The following is a 16465-nucleotide window of genomic DNA, read 5'->3' as shown; positions in this document are numbered from 1 at the left end:
TCAGTCAGAACTAAAACTGGTTGCATTCTTTCCCCCACCCCCGGCCCTTGCATAGGTAAAAAGTACAAAAGAAAGAGTGGCCAGTGTTTTGTTTTTTTCCTCTCCAAGACTTAGCTTAGAAGACCAATAATATAAAGCTCATCTCTTTCAGTTTCACAGATTATTGACTAGGAGGCAGGCAAACTAACTTCCAATTCCTGGTATCAGAGAGAACATTAAGGATCGAATTAGCCCTGGCATGTATTCAGGAAAGCAAAAAACTATACAGAATACGTAAAAAGCTGATGTCCCTGTAGAGAGATCAGAAGAAAAAAGCCCAGTGTTCTGCATCCTGTAAATCCATACACAGATGGATCCAGAAAAGCCAGATACTATATCCAATACTTGACTTTCTAGGTACTAGTGTGGGATATATAGCACAGGATTTATTCCAAACCTTCAGCACATGTCAAGGTATGCTTTAAAGTCTCTCTGAGATGTGGCCATTATGCTGAAATCCAACTACATAAACCATTGCCTCATACTACCCATAATTCCCATCTGCAATCTATCATATAATCCATCTTATTTTCAAAATCAGAACTCAGCTTTAATTCATCAATGACTTTAATTCCAGAGATATCAATAGGTACTTTAAAAATACAAAAAAAAAAAAATATACGTTAGTGTATCATATCTGGTTTAATTTCAATTTGAAAAGATCTATAAAGAACCAGAACTATACAGGGTATTTTATTATCGAAATGAGTGGAAGCTAAAAACAATATTGATGACATTTTGGTAAATACTTCTAGTTAATAATAAGCTTTTGCCACACTTTGGATCTATTTTTGACAGCAGTGGAAGTGTTAGAATCCATCCTACCTCTGCAAGTCCCCTCTTCTTATTTCTCTGAAGCAGTTTTGTGGTAACTTCTGAAGACAAACCGCAAGATAGCGTAAGGCATCCTGAATCTAGTTTCCATGTACATGCTATAGGGCTGTCCTAGACATAATCATATGTCCTGTATGTCCTATACATATATCATGTCTCTTACATAATTTACTAAAAAAGTACATTTTAAATATACAAATGAGACATTTGTGTAACTTCTCGTTAACAACTGGGTGTTGCAGAACGAAAGAACAGAACTGGACTCCAGCTTGCCATGAAATGCAAAAGGTCTCACTCAGCTCCAGCACATACCACACTACTGACAGTCACTTTTGGTTACATTGTCAACTGGATTAGATTCCTTTGGATGGCTTTGCCTTTTCTCTGGAGTGACCATTCGTACAGCAGAAGTTAGAAGCGCTACACAGAAAGCTACAAGTGCTGTTCCCACATGTGTTCCTAAAACCCTTTCCGCACATGGCATAGTGCTCATTTTATCTAATTCCCACTAGATGGATAAAGAACCATTTTAACCACTCTGGAACCCAAAACTGAGTTCCTCTAATGTAAAAGGTCCAATGTTCAGCTTATCAACCTATTCCAACCTTCTAACTGACTTTCTTTTTATTCAATGTAAATTTCAAGGTCCTCATCAACCACACTTTTGAACTCTGGTTCTTCTGACATATGGAAATCCTCCAAGATGACAAAATCAGAAAAATAGAAAAATTCAGTAGAGATTGCTTTATTATTTCAGAACAGTAATTGTAAAGGGATAGTCCAGACCAGTTTTGCTCAAGTTAGCAAAGAAAAAGAAAGCCTACATAATCAGCTATATTATTCTTCCCATCTTGAAGAATTAACCAACTAAAAGAAATTGCTAATGTCTCAAAGTAACATATGAGGAGCATTATTATCATGGTATTCTTTAGTGCTTAATCAGTCTGTAGGGTACAATGTATGCTGACTTCTTCAGCTCTCTGCTGATATCTACAGGTCTGTGGTGATCTGCTAGAAGAAGCAGACAGCAAGTAGTGCTCAATCATCAGAAAGAGAGGGAATGAACTCAAGGACCTAAAAAATCAGCACCATTATAAGGCTTGTTGAGGTTCAGGCTCATTACAACTTAATGCAGCTTTTCCCTCTTTTCTAAAAATCTAATGCATGATTTCTCTCAATATAAAAAAATAATACCTTTTTTTGGTAGTTCTCCAAGCTTCAACAGTGATGCTATTTCCCCTTCTACCTAACCTCCCTATAGAGAACCCTGAAAATCTAGAGCAAAATTCAGAGCAAGCTCATTCTACAAGGTCTTTGCCAACTTCTCCCGTCTACCAAAATCAATACGATTCAGATCCCAGAAATTACAAAGATGAGAACTCACTATAGGGGCATTTAATAGGGTTTAGACATGCTAGATTTCCCACACAAAAGTTAATTACACTAAGACCAGTAACATGTAAAACACCTAAATTTATGCAATTCCCTCCTGAATACTGTTGACTACCATGCAACATGAATAACGTTTTTGCAAAAGGAAGATCACCTCAAAACTGTTAAATCCACAATTCCATTTAGTGGCAAGTATCTTACAATAATAAATGCCAAAAAAAGGGGTAACTTTAAATGCATCCATGATTTCATAGCTTCATGAAGTGCTGGCCAAATACCATTAAAAAGCATGCCTGTAAGTGAGTTTTGTCCTAATACCTGAGGAGGATATGACACAACAGGGGATGCTGTAGGGCACACAGGGCATTTACATTAAAACCAAAAAAGGTTCAAAAATATACTGTGGAAAACTATTTCAAACAAACATGCTTCATTTATTGAAAACAAAACCTAAGCATGCAACAAAGCCTGTAATCTACTCTTAACTAGGGCTTCTAGTTTTCTTGGTATGACTTTGTAAAAAACAATATATGCTCTAGTGAGTGTGACTGGATAGTATTTATTTTAAAATGCCAAGTAGTATTTAATAGAGTTACTTTAATAGCTGCAATTTAGCAGCAGCAGAGTAAGTATTTTTTCACATACTGTGCTGACATCACATTCTGTTAACATCTGTGTTGATATCAGAATCATTATTGCTACTAGATTAACTTCTAGTCTTTGGAATTACCAAGATAGAGAATGTTTTCTATATTCAACTTCACTAATAAGTTAACATAAATAAACACATACCCAATATCTCACTGAGTGCCTGTCTTCTGGAATATAAATGCTTTATTTTGTCATTGTTTATATACTACATTACAAATAGCTTCACTCAATTATACACTTCCAAGACTTAATTTATATGACGTTTTGAAAATAGTACCTAGATTAGCTGTCTTAAATAGTTATTTGTTCTAGATTAAAACCTATGTTTGAGCCTAGCAATTCCTTGATCAGAAGAGAAATACTGAGACTGTTGTGTTAGGGAGAAAAAACAAAGAAAGGAAGAACGAAAAAAGAAAAGAAAACCAAAAAACACCCAATCCCAATTTTCCTCTTAATGTTTCAAGGAAACTTTGAAAGGAATTAAGGGTGTCTGGTTTGTCAGGACACAGACATCCCTCCTACTCAGATCTATACTCAAGAGTTGCTGGTATTAAAAATAGGATTTTCATGTAAATATCCAATTTTGATTCATTGTCATTCTTAGCAAGGAAGACCACAGTCACTACCCTATGAAAGTTCATCTTTGTAAAATAGGAGAATGCATCAATTAACATACATTTTCTATTTCAATGTTTTTTTCTTTACTGATGGACCTGTCTTTCAGGACAGGAAACCATTCAGACTTCCTAATATTTTCCTAAAAGCCTACATATTTCAATTCAATAACTTTAGTTTCTTTTAAAACAATCTCATGCTTCTGAAAACATTATTTCATCAGTTAAAACCGAAGTAGAAAATTACTTTTCAAGCTTTCTTAACAATAACTTAATATCTCAATAAAAGATCGTTAGATTGAAGGCTGTGCTACATCCTTCTGGGCTCCTCCTGTTCCGCTTTCTACACAATACTTGACAACCATGGATAAAGCCAGATTTATCGCACAGCAACAGATAAGCTGTAAGGGTTTTAATAACACTCTCTAGTAACATAGTTGGCTGTCAAGCAAACTTACAATTCTGCATTATACTCACTCAAAAAAAAAATAAATCTGTAGCACAGACGCCTGAATCATCAAAAGGCCATCACAAGCAGAAGCAAAGTCTGGTGCTGTTAAAAGCCATTATTTTAGTTCACAAACAACTTGAAGCCTTTCAGTTAATGCAGGTAAGAGAGAATGTCTAAGCTCTACTCTCTGCTATGGTCTGTACATTCTTCCATTTTGGAAATATTTTTCTTATATTAACTTAACCCCATAACAGCAAACTTGGATCTCAATCTTCTGTGACGCGTTACACACATTCATACAGCTACATAGCAAATAAGTGAAATCCCCCAACTCTATTATCTATGATGTATATTATATCACTAGACCAACCACACTGGTGTCTGGACTTTAAGTGATGCATCTTGGTGGGATGATTTTGTTTTGTTTTTTTAAAAAAAATAAAATAAATGAATTAATAATAATGAACAATCATACCCTACCCTCACAGCAGTTTTAAACTGGCATATTGTCACAACCCTCATTTTACTCTGTTCCAAGCAAGGATTTCATCCTTTAGGATTATTATTATCAGTCAGTTCTAGATCAAGATAATTCTCAAGGGTAACTCAGGGAGAAAAATCATTCACTGTGCTAGAACAGACAGTTACACAAAACCTCTGAAAACTGAAGTAGTTAGTTTGTGCATGCATGTTTTGGGTCTTCAACTAAGAGGTACCATTTCGTTCATATCCCAGCTGAGCTTCCAGCAAGACAGCCTAGATGTGGTAGAAAACGAATTCTGAAAGTTTCAATTCAAACTGGCAACAGCAGTAAAGGGATTCTAAGTCTGGAGGTCTAGAGCATGGACCTTATCCTTCTCATTGCCCCACTACACTGGGAAGCTTATGTCCTTCCTCATTCTGCTTCAGAGGAGCACTGTAAAGAGCAATCAGCTCACAGTTGAGCCTGCAGGCAATTTATGAAACTACATAAAAACCTACAACTTAGATAAAAGTTTATCCTCTTCAGTTTCACCAAATCAGGCAAAATAAAGGTGAAATCAGATACGGGCAAACAATACAGGCACTTTGCATTTTTATTAGTTTCAACTGTTATTAGACAGGAAGGTTTCCCACCCCCCAACCTTTGAAGCCCCCATAATCAGTCTTGCACACTGTTATTAGGTTCAGTATCAGTAAATCACTCACAGCAAGGCCAACTCTGAACCAGGTGGTATCAGATCAGCCAGGCATCCGTTTACCTTGTCCCAAGACTCTTGAAATAATCAGATGGTATTTTCATCGTCCTTTATGATCACTATCAAAGCAAACACAATGGGTTACTGAATCAAGCTAAACTAACACCATGGGCTGTTGTCTGTTTTTCCTAAAGAGAGCATAGGCTGGATCAAAACTAACCTCAACTTAGTAACATTGAAAATGTTTTCAGACTTGGCCACCATTTAAAGCCAGCCTAACTTCACAAGTTATCCTGTAACAATTCTGCATCTACTTCTGCCTGATGTAACAACCTAACCATTATGAAAACCTATCTAACACAAATTCTGCTCTTCATGGAAAGCTTTCAAAACACACATGCATAACACATGTTTCACATTGTTACAGCCTCTCACAGCACTCAGGTTTCTTGGTGGACCATCGACCTTCTCCAATAATCACATCCATGTTTTTCCAAGAGGAGAAGCTTAATGAGAACAGCATCCAACAACAATCCCTAAGCTCAAGAAGGAGCCACTGACTCCCAGAAGAGAAGCCTGGACAATACCATGACACCAGAAGCAAATGCGTGACAACAAACCCACTGTGAAGTGCATTATTTTTGCAACTGGCTTTAACATTGTCATTTCAGCACCTACACATTTCCATCTTCACTTGCATACACCTTAGAGGGAGTGGAAAATGCTTCTGCAATCTGGTATTGCCTCACAGTCAGTCGCTTCATAGTTTAAGGTACTCCACATCAGCAGTGGAAAACAAACTATGCCTTGTTGAAAGCAGAAGAGATGAAACTTTTGCCAGAGTTCAAGCACTTGAGTCTATCGGGTTTTCCCTGAAAAAGATCTGCAAGCCAGCACACACACAATAAGGAAACTGTTTCTTAACCTGCTATTAATCAGACAGCATAAATCCCAGGCTTTGATTTCAAAGCTGTTAAGATATGGTTTGCCTGCAGTTTCAATATGATATGCTTCTTCATTCAGCTGCAGATTCAAGAGATGTAAAAAAAATTCTAACACTTAAAAAACTGTTGTATAAAAGCCAAGTCTTCGGAGAGAGAGTGAGAGCACACACGTGCACAGAGAGTGGAATTAAGATTCTCTCTGAAAGTAATCCGAAAATCTTATCCAAACAAATAGCTTTTTTGAAGTTCTTCACAGATCATCATCCAATGATCCAACTGTCATGTTCAAGCTCATGTTATTCTCATCGAATAATGGAAACAAAGGAGCTCAAGAAATAAAATAAGTAATTTTAAAAGTCTTTCAAATGCTAAGATTCACACCTCTAATACACTTCAAATGGATGACAGCGCTAGTAACCCTTTCTGGTACATGACATGCAGTTGGAGACAAACACACACACTACTCTCCAAATTAAGTCAGTGAACTTTCCTTTCTTACCTTAGTTTTTCCATCTAAAAACTTAATGTGAAGTCAGAATGTGTCTGCATCCTGTTCTTGCAATACACTCACAAGTCATCTAATTATTTAACATAGTGGTTTTATTCAGAGCATTCCTGGACCATAACACATTTACTAAATTAACATTCGTTTGACAAGAGTGGTTAAAAATACATATACAGAGACTATTCAGATGCCTGTTTGATCTTCACTAAAAAAACCTAAAAATAATTAAAAATTAACTAATCCAGGTAGAAATAATCCCAACAGCATATTCCCAAAACAAAAATAGGGCAGGCAAAATCTTGCAGATTATTAGTGTACACAACAGTATGCAAAGGAACTCAGTATGCTGAGACTTGTATGGGGTTTTTTTCCCCTGCGGATTATTCCAATATTATGTTCTGTGTTTGCCAACATAATTGAACAATAAACTGCCTCATTCCCTACTAACAAACTATACACCATGCAAAAAATTGCATGTGAATACCAATGAGAGGAAGAGCACCCTGGCTGAAACACACTTGTCCATGTAACTCTGCAAATAAGGACTACATACAGTAACTACAGGGTGCTGGGTTTTTATATCTACCTACTCTTCACAAGAACAACCTTTACTAGGCAGGGTTTTCATCTTTCATTTTCCTCCTCTTTTGAAATGGAAACAAAATAGGATAGAAGGAGAAAGAGGAAGAAAATGAGAAACTCAAAAGGGTCAAGTGAAGCAATCAAGGGATTCACCAAGTATGTGTGTTAAGCCACATCAATAGTGCACCTAATTATTTATTACTAATGTATTCTGAGTATATGTCAGTAAACGTCTGGGTGGATTCTTCTATGAACCTCACCACAAGGCAATGATTTTTGCCAAAAGACAATGAATCACTTTCACACACTGAAATGCAGCAAGTTAAAATGGGGGAACATTTCTTCCATTCGTCCATTTCAGTTTCTGTGCAAGCAAACTTCAGAAGCTGGAAAATGACCATCCCCTCCCCACCCCCTTCCCCTACTTTCTGAATCATCATGACGGTCATTTCTCAGTTGTTAATGGCTCAATTTCCATGCATTAAAACAATAACCTTCTAACAGCCCCTAAAATATTTGAGGGCTGACTTGACTTTGCAGTCAGCAAGTGATCATTTTTCAAGATCTGTCCTTATTCACCAACAAAGCTGTGTGCCTTCCCACCCCAAAAGCTCAACACATACATAATAGTTTTCAGCAAGAAGTTCAACTTGTCTTTTTGTAAAACAGTGATAGCATGATCAGTTAAATCTCCATCTTATATTTTTGCATTAAGAAAACACAAACTTTATGAGTTGGCAAAGGGTGAAGAGATTTGCATTAGAAGTACTATTTTAACAAGAACATTGCTTTTGGGTAAAACACAAAACCAGAAGGCTCATTTCCTCACATCTTGTCAACCTCAAATCACTTTCTTCTGCAGACACATCACTTGAACAATGCTTTCCAATTCACAGGTTATATATTTCTCACCACTGTCAGTAGCTCTCAAACTCTGGCTGCACATTCCTCCCAGGAATCTTTACACAGTGTAATTTCTGGTCATGTGGATTTGCTATCACCTGCACTTGAAGCTCATGTTACGTTAGGATTTGCATTTAAAACCTCCTTGCACTTGGAGAAACAGATACCTTGAAATATTAGGATTTTTGAAAAAAGGGGAAAAAAAAAAAGAAAGAACTGAGAACGTAAAGGGCAATGAGGTAAGCAAAATAAATTAATCTCCCCGAGCTGGGTCACTTGATGCTTCCACCTCTTCAGGCAAAGAGTCCCTCTCGTGCTTCGACCCACAGTTCTGGTTCCAGGAGAACAAAGTGCCAGACCAACTTCATTAGAGAGTCCATAGTTGCAGAGCAGCAGCAAACGGCACCTGCACAATCATTTTCATTCTCACAAAGACCCCTGCTACCTGACTTAACTCTGACTTATAATACCAAAAAAGAGCTCTATTTTCTTCCCATAATTAATGTAAGCAAAAAGAGACTTCATTTTAAAACTATTTTTTACAAAAATTTTCATAAACATTTCCCTTCTACTAAAAATCATTCTCTAATACCTTAAGGAAAAAAACCCTATCTTTTACAATTTTCCAATTTAATTGATGATATTAAAAAGATACTAAACCTGAAGAAGAGATTACCCAAAGTGATACAGAACACATTTCAAAGCAATGTCCTACTGGCTTAATTGGCCAATTACGCTCTTTCCTCAGGGTATGATCAGTGTAACCAGACTCAGCAAGAACTATTTTAAAACTGTCCTACTTCGCACTAGAACATGCATGTGTGTATGTAAGTATATAAAAATAAGTTCTATTTTGTATTGATCAACGTGCTGCTTTGGGTCTCTTTCTGCTTTTTGGCATTAGCATCATATTTGGCAAGGGCTCCTTCATAACTTGACATATACGTTCTTAAATATAACACACAGCCCTCAGGCCACTTATTTCTCCATATTAATTCCATTTAGGAAATAAGCTTTGCATTTATTGCTGGGCCATCAATGCTTTTGCTAGCGAGCACAACTACTGAGCAGTGAACAGGAACTAAATTACCATTTTGCTGTACTACTGTGGTCTTAACCCTGGCAGAAGTCACTAGTTTTCACAGCTTCATTACCAGAGATCCTGGGCTAGTCACAGATTTGCAGTGGTTTAAGCTGCTAGTTCAAAACTGAAGGTTCAATTGGAGACACTTATTTTTATCAGAAGCAGATTACTACCTTAGTTTAGTTGGTGGTAAAACAAACACACACACACCACACACAAAGCACATAGACAGATGAATTCCCATGAGATAAACATAGTGTGAACTTGCTTATACAAATCTACTTTGCATTTACCACAGGAGAGGAGCAGGACATGAATGGTTGCTGTGGGATAGGAAGTGTAGCAAGTTCACAGCTTTTACTAATTACCCAGCACAAACTCACTGGACTGCCCACACACTCCAGGCAATTACACTGCAATACTACACCAGTTTGCAAGCTGCACTGGCAGACGGTGGATGCGCACGGTGCTGCTGTTGTTTAAGGTTTGGATCCTCAAATCGATGGTTTTACTCACAACAGAAGTTGAGTTCAGAGCAGTCCTACAGCATTCTCTGGCATCTCTACCTGAAGCCCCACAGATGATCTGTTTATGAAGAGAGGAAGGGATTTCCTCCTCGCAAATTGAAGAGAAACATATTTCCAAGCCTCGAGAGCTGCTCGCTTAGCTTATAGCCTCATCAGCGATGAGGAGGGCAGAGCACAAACACAGCTATTAAGGAGCTTCAATGTTAATAAAATTAAATGTTTTAAAAGAAAACATCTGGCATCAGCTGTTTCTATAAGCTGTTTTTATTTAAGTTTCCACCCTAAAATATTGGACTCCTCAGCTATTCTCACATGTAAACCTGAATGCCAAATTAGACATCTTTAAAAAAAATTGTCCTAGGAAAAATTGTAAGAATTATTCACACGCTTTTTGGTTTGGCACTGTATTTGGTACTTAATGGGTTGGGAAAGAGCTAAGCACAACAGTATTTTTGCAATACATTTTGCAATGGAAATAATTTTTGAAGAAAAGCACTTTTTATTGCATTCATTTGCCAGCGGTAATCACTAAAATTCAAAAATAGTAAATCTTCAAATGTTTCCACAGATACATTGATACAGATGTAGATTTTTTCCTCGACAACAGAGAGCTGTGAGTAAACTCTGGGGCAAAGTGGGAGAGAAGGAGACACAGCTGTTTCAGTACTGACAGCCACAAACTATAAAATCATGAGTCAAGCTCTCAAAAGAAATCAAGCAGAAAAACACCCTCACCAAAAAAAAAAAAACAACCCACAAACCAAACCACCACAAAAAAAACCCCACAGCACAAAACCAAACCGCAGAACATTTTAGTGCTTGGGATCTGAGGTGCTGTCCCACACCCCAAAAGCCTGCGTGAGCTTTTGATGCTATTCCCAGATGCATAGGGTAAGATGACTGCATGCCTTCACATTTCACAAGCATCAACCTCAAGAGCTGCCCACAAGCTACCCCGGTCAGGTCTACCAATCCCAGGCTCCTGCCCCCTGAAAACCGTTCAGAGGGGTAAGAGCTCATGAAGCAGTGACTGCCTCCTCATCCAAGCTGGGGAAGGTGCCACTATGGATGCTGGCTCCTTCTCAGCTGGAAGGAACATGGCACAGCTTGGAAGACTGAGGGGACTGGGAGAAGAGCAAAACCAACTCTACTTCCCTTTGAAGGACACGTCAGCACGTCAATGAAAGTATGACTGTGCAGTATCTCAACTTTTTTTGTAGGCTACTTGCCTGAAGGTTCTCCGTCTAGGCTGCACCCCATTTGACATCCCCAGGGTTCAACTAGAGACCACAGATACTTGTGATTGCTGTAATTTCTGCACTTACTGTTGCCCGCCAGCTCCCTCTTGGCCAGCTCACCAAAGCAGGTGACCACAGGTTCTTTCCACAAGCCCACACGGGTCTTGCATTTTGTGTCTTTTGGTGCAAGCAAAGTGGCTTGCAGTCTCTGACCTAAATATACGCAGAAGAGATTTACTTCCACACCATCAAGCCAGCTTTAAAGCTGAGAGTATCTGAGAACACAAGCCTTGGTCTGCAGTAAAATTTATTCAACTTGGCTATTATTTATTCAGAGGCTTGTTTTCTAAATATATTTTACAGTCACACAACAATATTCATTAACTATAAAAGCAGTAGCATTTTACTACTAGTAGGAAAGTTTAATTTGACAACCATCTTCTTCACAAAATATCTTGTCAAGAAGATCCACTGACAAGAGTCTTTATCTCATAACTGGTCAATAATTTGTGTGGTAGAACATTCAAGTGTTAATTGCCTCCATCCTACTTTAGGACACATCCTTCAAAGTCACATGTCTCATTTGACAGGCTCGATGAAATACACACACATTTGCTTAATTATTCTTAATTACATTCTCTGGAAGCATGAATGCTCAAAGATGCCTTGCCTATTGTTCTGTGGCAGGGAAAGTGTATGGGACCTGTTATTTTATTTCATTTTGCTGCCAAGGAATATTGCAAGATAATTTCTACAGTTCCACCTACAGATTAATTTCAACCTTCTATATAATGATTTTTTGTTCTATAAACAAAAACACTTTATTAGGACTAAAAATTAAGAAGTTAAAAAGCTGCATAAAGTTTTGAAAACATGGGTAGTAATAGCTGTTGCCCTCAAACTTTTGGAGGGAGGGAATTAAAACAGCACCAACTTAGCCATCCAGAAAAACAATGTATTTCATTAGAAATGTGAAAACTTAATCTTTATGGCCATTTATTTTGCAACAGTAATGTTTTAGCTAATTATTCACTTCAAACATGGTTCAACATCTTAATCAGATGCATTATAGACTAGAATACTGCTACCCTGTAGAAAGACTTTCCAAAATTTACCATAACCTCTCAGCTATGTGACAGCCTGAATGCATCTAGGCTCTAACTAAAGAGCATGAGAGACGGTAGGAGGGTCCAATTTAGGGAAATCTTTGAACACAGCAGGCTATTCAAGGCCTAAGAGAGCTCTGATCAAAAGCTGATCATCTGAGTCACTCGAGCCCTCAGCCTCATACAGTATCATGTTCCTTTACAGTTCTGAGCCTTTCTGGTCCTTGTACCTGGATAACTACAGAATACGACAATAGATATATGGAGAGCACCTTAAGCAAAACATGACAAAGCCTTCCACAGCCCACCTGCTCTAGTTTTTATTCAACAAAAAACAAGTTAATCTTCAAATGCATCCCCAACTTCCTCATGTAAAAAAGTGATGAGGAGTTTTCATTCTCACAATTGTGCTAATTGCAAAGTCTAAGCAGGCAAAAACTACAGTATATAAGTAGGAAAAGAATATTAAAGATCCCTGTCAGATTCCATTGCCTTCAACAGATTCTGAATCGAGTCCAGGATGAACACCAGCATCAAGAGGGAAAAGGTCTGGCATCCAACTTAAACGGGACTCACCCAGCCAAAATGGCTTGGGACAGGGTGTCTAGAAGGAATGTAAAAACACTAGCACTGAAGTGATTTGTCAGAAGTACTTTAAAACAATCTTTCTGCTGAAGTCTTGCAAACACATTCCCCGAGGAAATACCCATTGCTCACAGTGTGCTGTCTGAAGAAACTTTTGTGTTCTGTGGTTTAGGACTGTGTTACCTTGTAGGCTACTATTATGACCTGTTAAAACAGGCCCATGAAAAAAACTTGGGCAATTATACAGAAATTTAAATACATAAACTTCTTGACAATTCTTACTCACTCTATAAAATCTCATGTAAACAAAGGAAAAGAGCACTACCTGTCACAGGCACCTTAACAAAACAGCCAGCCCACCTAAATTGCCTCCATATTACCTCCTTACACAAGAAAGCATCCACAAAGTAACTTGTGTTGGGAGCAAGGAGAAAAAAAATAATAAAATACCAATCAAGCAAACAAGCCATGAATACATGCCAGACTTTAAAAGAAATGCTGCTTTCCTACATGTTCTTACTGACCTGCTTTCTGGTCATGTCACTTTCTTCAGGATCAGTCTTGTTGCTTGGCCAGCTGTTCATCTTGACTGTCCCCCCAAAAATATCCATATAAAAACGATCCAATTCTTCTGAATCCCACAGCTATTCCCAAAGGTGCAAATGGCAGCAGCGAGAGTTGTGGACACAGGAAAACAGTCCCATCGCTGTCTACATTTTGCTCAGTTAGCCCTACAGGCTGAGAGGGCATATGTGGTGGGTTTTCTCCTTCCATAAACAGAAGTTTAGACTCTGCTGGAGTGGACAGCAACTACCAAAAGCCTCTTCTCATTATACTCAGTAACAGAAGCAGATTCATTTGAAATTGTGCATGAGTGCATGTGTTTCTTATACGTGTTATTTACAGATACACATCATAAACCTCCAGCCTAGCTGCCACCATCACCTTCTTTCCTCCTGAAGAAAAATCCTTATCATTTTTCACTATTCTCATCCAATCCTTCCAAGAGAAAATAGATACCTGCAGTCTTTCACACCAATAAAAATTTGTAAGATTATGTTTCCTATATGGTTTATTTATTGATTTATAAGTCTCCTTTCAGCAGCCCACTTAAAAAAAAAAATCTTCATAGTTTTGCCTGGGCAAACAGGAACGTTTGGCAAAAAGATGCTGAAAGCAGCCAGATTGCGGGACATTCTGGTCACTCCAAGAGTGACCACAGTTTCAACAGTCGAGGATCTAAAATTTAAAAATGCTATGAATATCCAGCTATGAAATCATTCAGAGTTCAGCAAGCTTCAGTGACCCTGATGAGCACAGCAGCCTTGGCATGGCAGAGAAGCAGGTCCTGAGGTATCCTAATCTCAGAAAATTAAAAGCTTTAAAGATTAAGAGCAGGACCTTGAAATGACCCAGAGAGAAAGAGAGAGACTAAGTGGTTTCTGCAGCCAGTCTCTTCCAGACAGCAGGCTGCTGCTAAACCCCCAACGCCTACAACCAGTAGCTCCAGCTCAGAACCACTCCAGCTCAACACCTTGGTGTCTGGAGGGGCAAGATTAGAGCTGCAAGGCCCAAAAATGGAGTTTAGTTTTCTAGAAACCTGGAATGGAGGGAGACATTACTGACTGCATTTGCTACCCTATGGCTAGAATATGCCTGTTTTTCTGGATGACATCACTCGAGTTGCATTTACCCTGAAGTGATGATGTTACTAAGTCATACGGGGAAGATACTGCACACATTTCCAAAGTTCTGGTTGTTTTTGTTCATCTTCCTCCTATTCTCTTGCAAAACGGGGACAAAAATGGGATGCAGAAATCCAGCTGAATTCTAACCAGTACTGAAGACACCAAGTTTATAGCATTTCATTGGCTAAATTCCTGGTTTTAAATCCTAGGATGCCCCTTACCTTTCTCACAGCACCACAATAACTGCTTTCGACTCACAGTTCCCAAAAATGTCAGATCATTTCCTGTCAAGCTGCTGACAAGTCAGGTGTTCCTCTGTCTTCATTTTCTGCCTGACCAGTACCTCCTTGTGCTCTAGCCAATTACTCCTAAATGCAAGGTTTTGTACTTCACTGACCTGCATCCCACTGCAGCAGAGCAAAACACTAGGATTTCAGGACACCAATCTGCAAATTATTGGGTATGTGCATGTAGGGGAGAGGGAGCAAAACACCCTCAACCTTAACACAGTCAAGTTAAAGCACAACACTTTCACAGCAGGTTAAGCACAAACTAGGATTATCCAAGGGAAGTATGCCTCTTATACCTGCAGGCACCTCAGAGGAGGTGCTGAGGGGGGCATCCTCCCAGGCAATTGTCCCCTCTTCCCTCTGCAGCAAGGTACATGTGTCTTTTTGTGCTCATCTGCAGTTCACTCACTGATTTACTCCCGAACATCCCCGTCATTCTTCCTTCGCTCCATTCTCATCATTTCAGCCTTTTGCAACTATCACCACCTGCGTAATTTATCCTAAAGGTAAGAAAGAAGGGTCTGGAGGAAGACTGTAGTGGGAACACATCAAAGAAAGATGGGTCACAACAGCTACAATGGTAGCATCTAACACAGCCAGTCCTGGTGTGGCACCCAAGAGCCAGTCCTGGTGTGGCACCAAGGCAGGCAGCTGAAACATGAAAACACAACACTTCCTATTGACCCACAATTAATTATCAGAGGAACGACTTCAGAGAGCAAGGAAAAGACCAGGGCAGGTGAGGGCTACATACATGACAACAGACACAATAGTTGTTCTCTTTGATTTCACAAAACCCATTTCAAAAGATAATTACGATAATAATTTGTAGCCCAAGCTTTGATGCACCTTAGTACACCCAGTTTCATACCTCCCTACTCATCTTTGCAGAGGAATGAAGGACCTCCCAGCAGACTTCACATTACCTGGCAGGACAAGCCACTGGAAGAAGCAATTACTCAACTGAGTACAGATTGCGCAATTAGGAGGAGGCCTGCACACACATGCAAAGTACACACAAACATAACCTGATTTTTAATGTCAAAACAACACACTAGACATGAAATTCCAAGCAGCAAGGTTATTTCCATGTGTTTTGGGTTTTTTCCTAGGATAGCCACCACAGAGAACATCAGAATCGTGTTTCAGGAACAATTCATATCATTGATTTTATGTGCCCAAAGGAAGCAGAAATTAAAACAAGGTGGAAGGTAGCTTGCCATTTCAAGCGCAAAGTCAGGCAGGAAAAGCACCAACTGGTCTCTGGCTTGCCAACTTGCTTGGCGATGCCATTGTGGGGTGTCAAAAAGCAATGAAGTTAAAATCATTAGAATTATCACGGAGACATCAATGGAAGGAAAAGAAAATGTGACAAACTCACGCATACTACTACAAAAAAAGATCTCAAAAGAAAGTTTTTCCTTCATCTTACTTGCTTTCAATTAATTATAAAGTTAGCTGGAAATAAGAACTTCCTGTTCTCTGCAGCAATTTCTATCACCTCTGCATAAAACTGAAAACTGTATCAACTTCTATACGCAACGCTCTGGCTGCATTGGAAGGGAAGCTCAGTTCAGCTGTATTCAATACTCTATCTATTGAAGAACTTCTAACTAATTTAATTTCTAACAGAACAGTTTCTTTATCTTCCAATAGTTATAAAAACATGACCTAAACTGGTATGTATGGAGTAGACATACACACATGAATATCTATAACATATTATTTAAAATTCTTCTCTACATGAAATAATCTTCAGAGGCACCGCTTACATTTTTGAAAAGTATTCATCAAACAAAGGCAAGACTGCTATCACAGAAAGTAGAGAAACCAGCATAAGCAAAAGGGCTGCAT

At 38.7% G+C, this 16465-nt stretch overlaps 1 protein-coding gene across 10 annotated transcripts in view; it reads right to left on the bottom strand.

Annotated features, from left to right (window-relative positions):
- FHOD3 (formin homology 2 domain containing 3) overlaps positions 1-16465 on the bottom strand; it is a 415016-nt gene that overhangs the window by 362888 nt on the left and 35663 nt on the right. The gene's annotated exons all lie outside the window — the stretch shown is intronic.

The sequence above is a fragment of the Strix uralensis genome, chromosome 1 (assembly GCF_047716275.1).
Source record: "Strix uralensis isolate ZFMK-TIS-50842 chromosome 1, bStrUra1, whole genome shotgun sequence".
NCBI lineage: Eukaryota > Metazoa > Chordata > Aves > Strigiformes > Strigidae > Strix > Strix uralensis.
The sequence above is the reverse complement of the archived record's forward strand: the minus strand, read 5'-3'. Positions and strand labels throughout refer to the sequence as shown.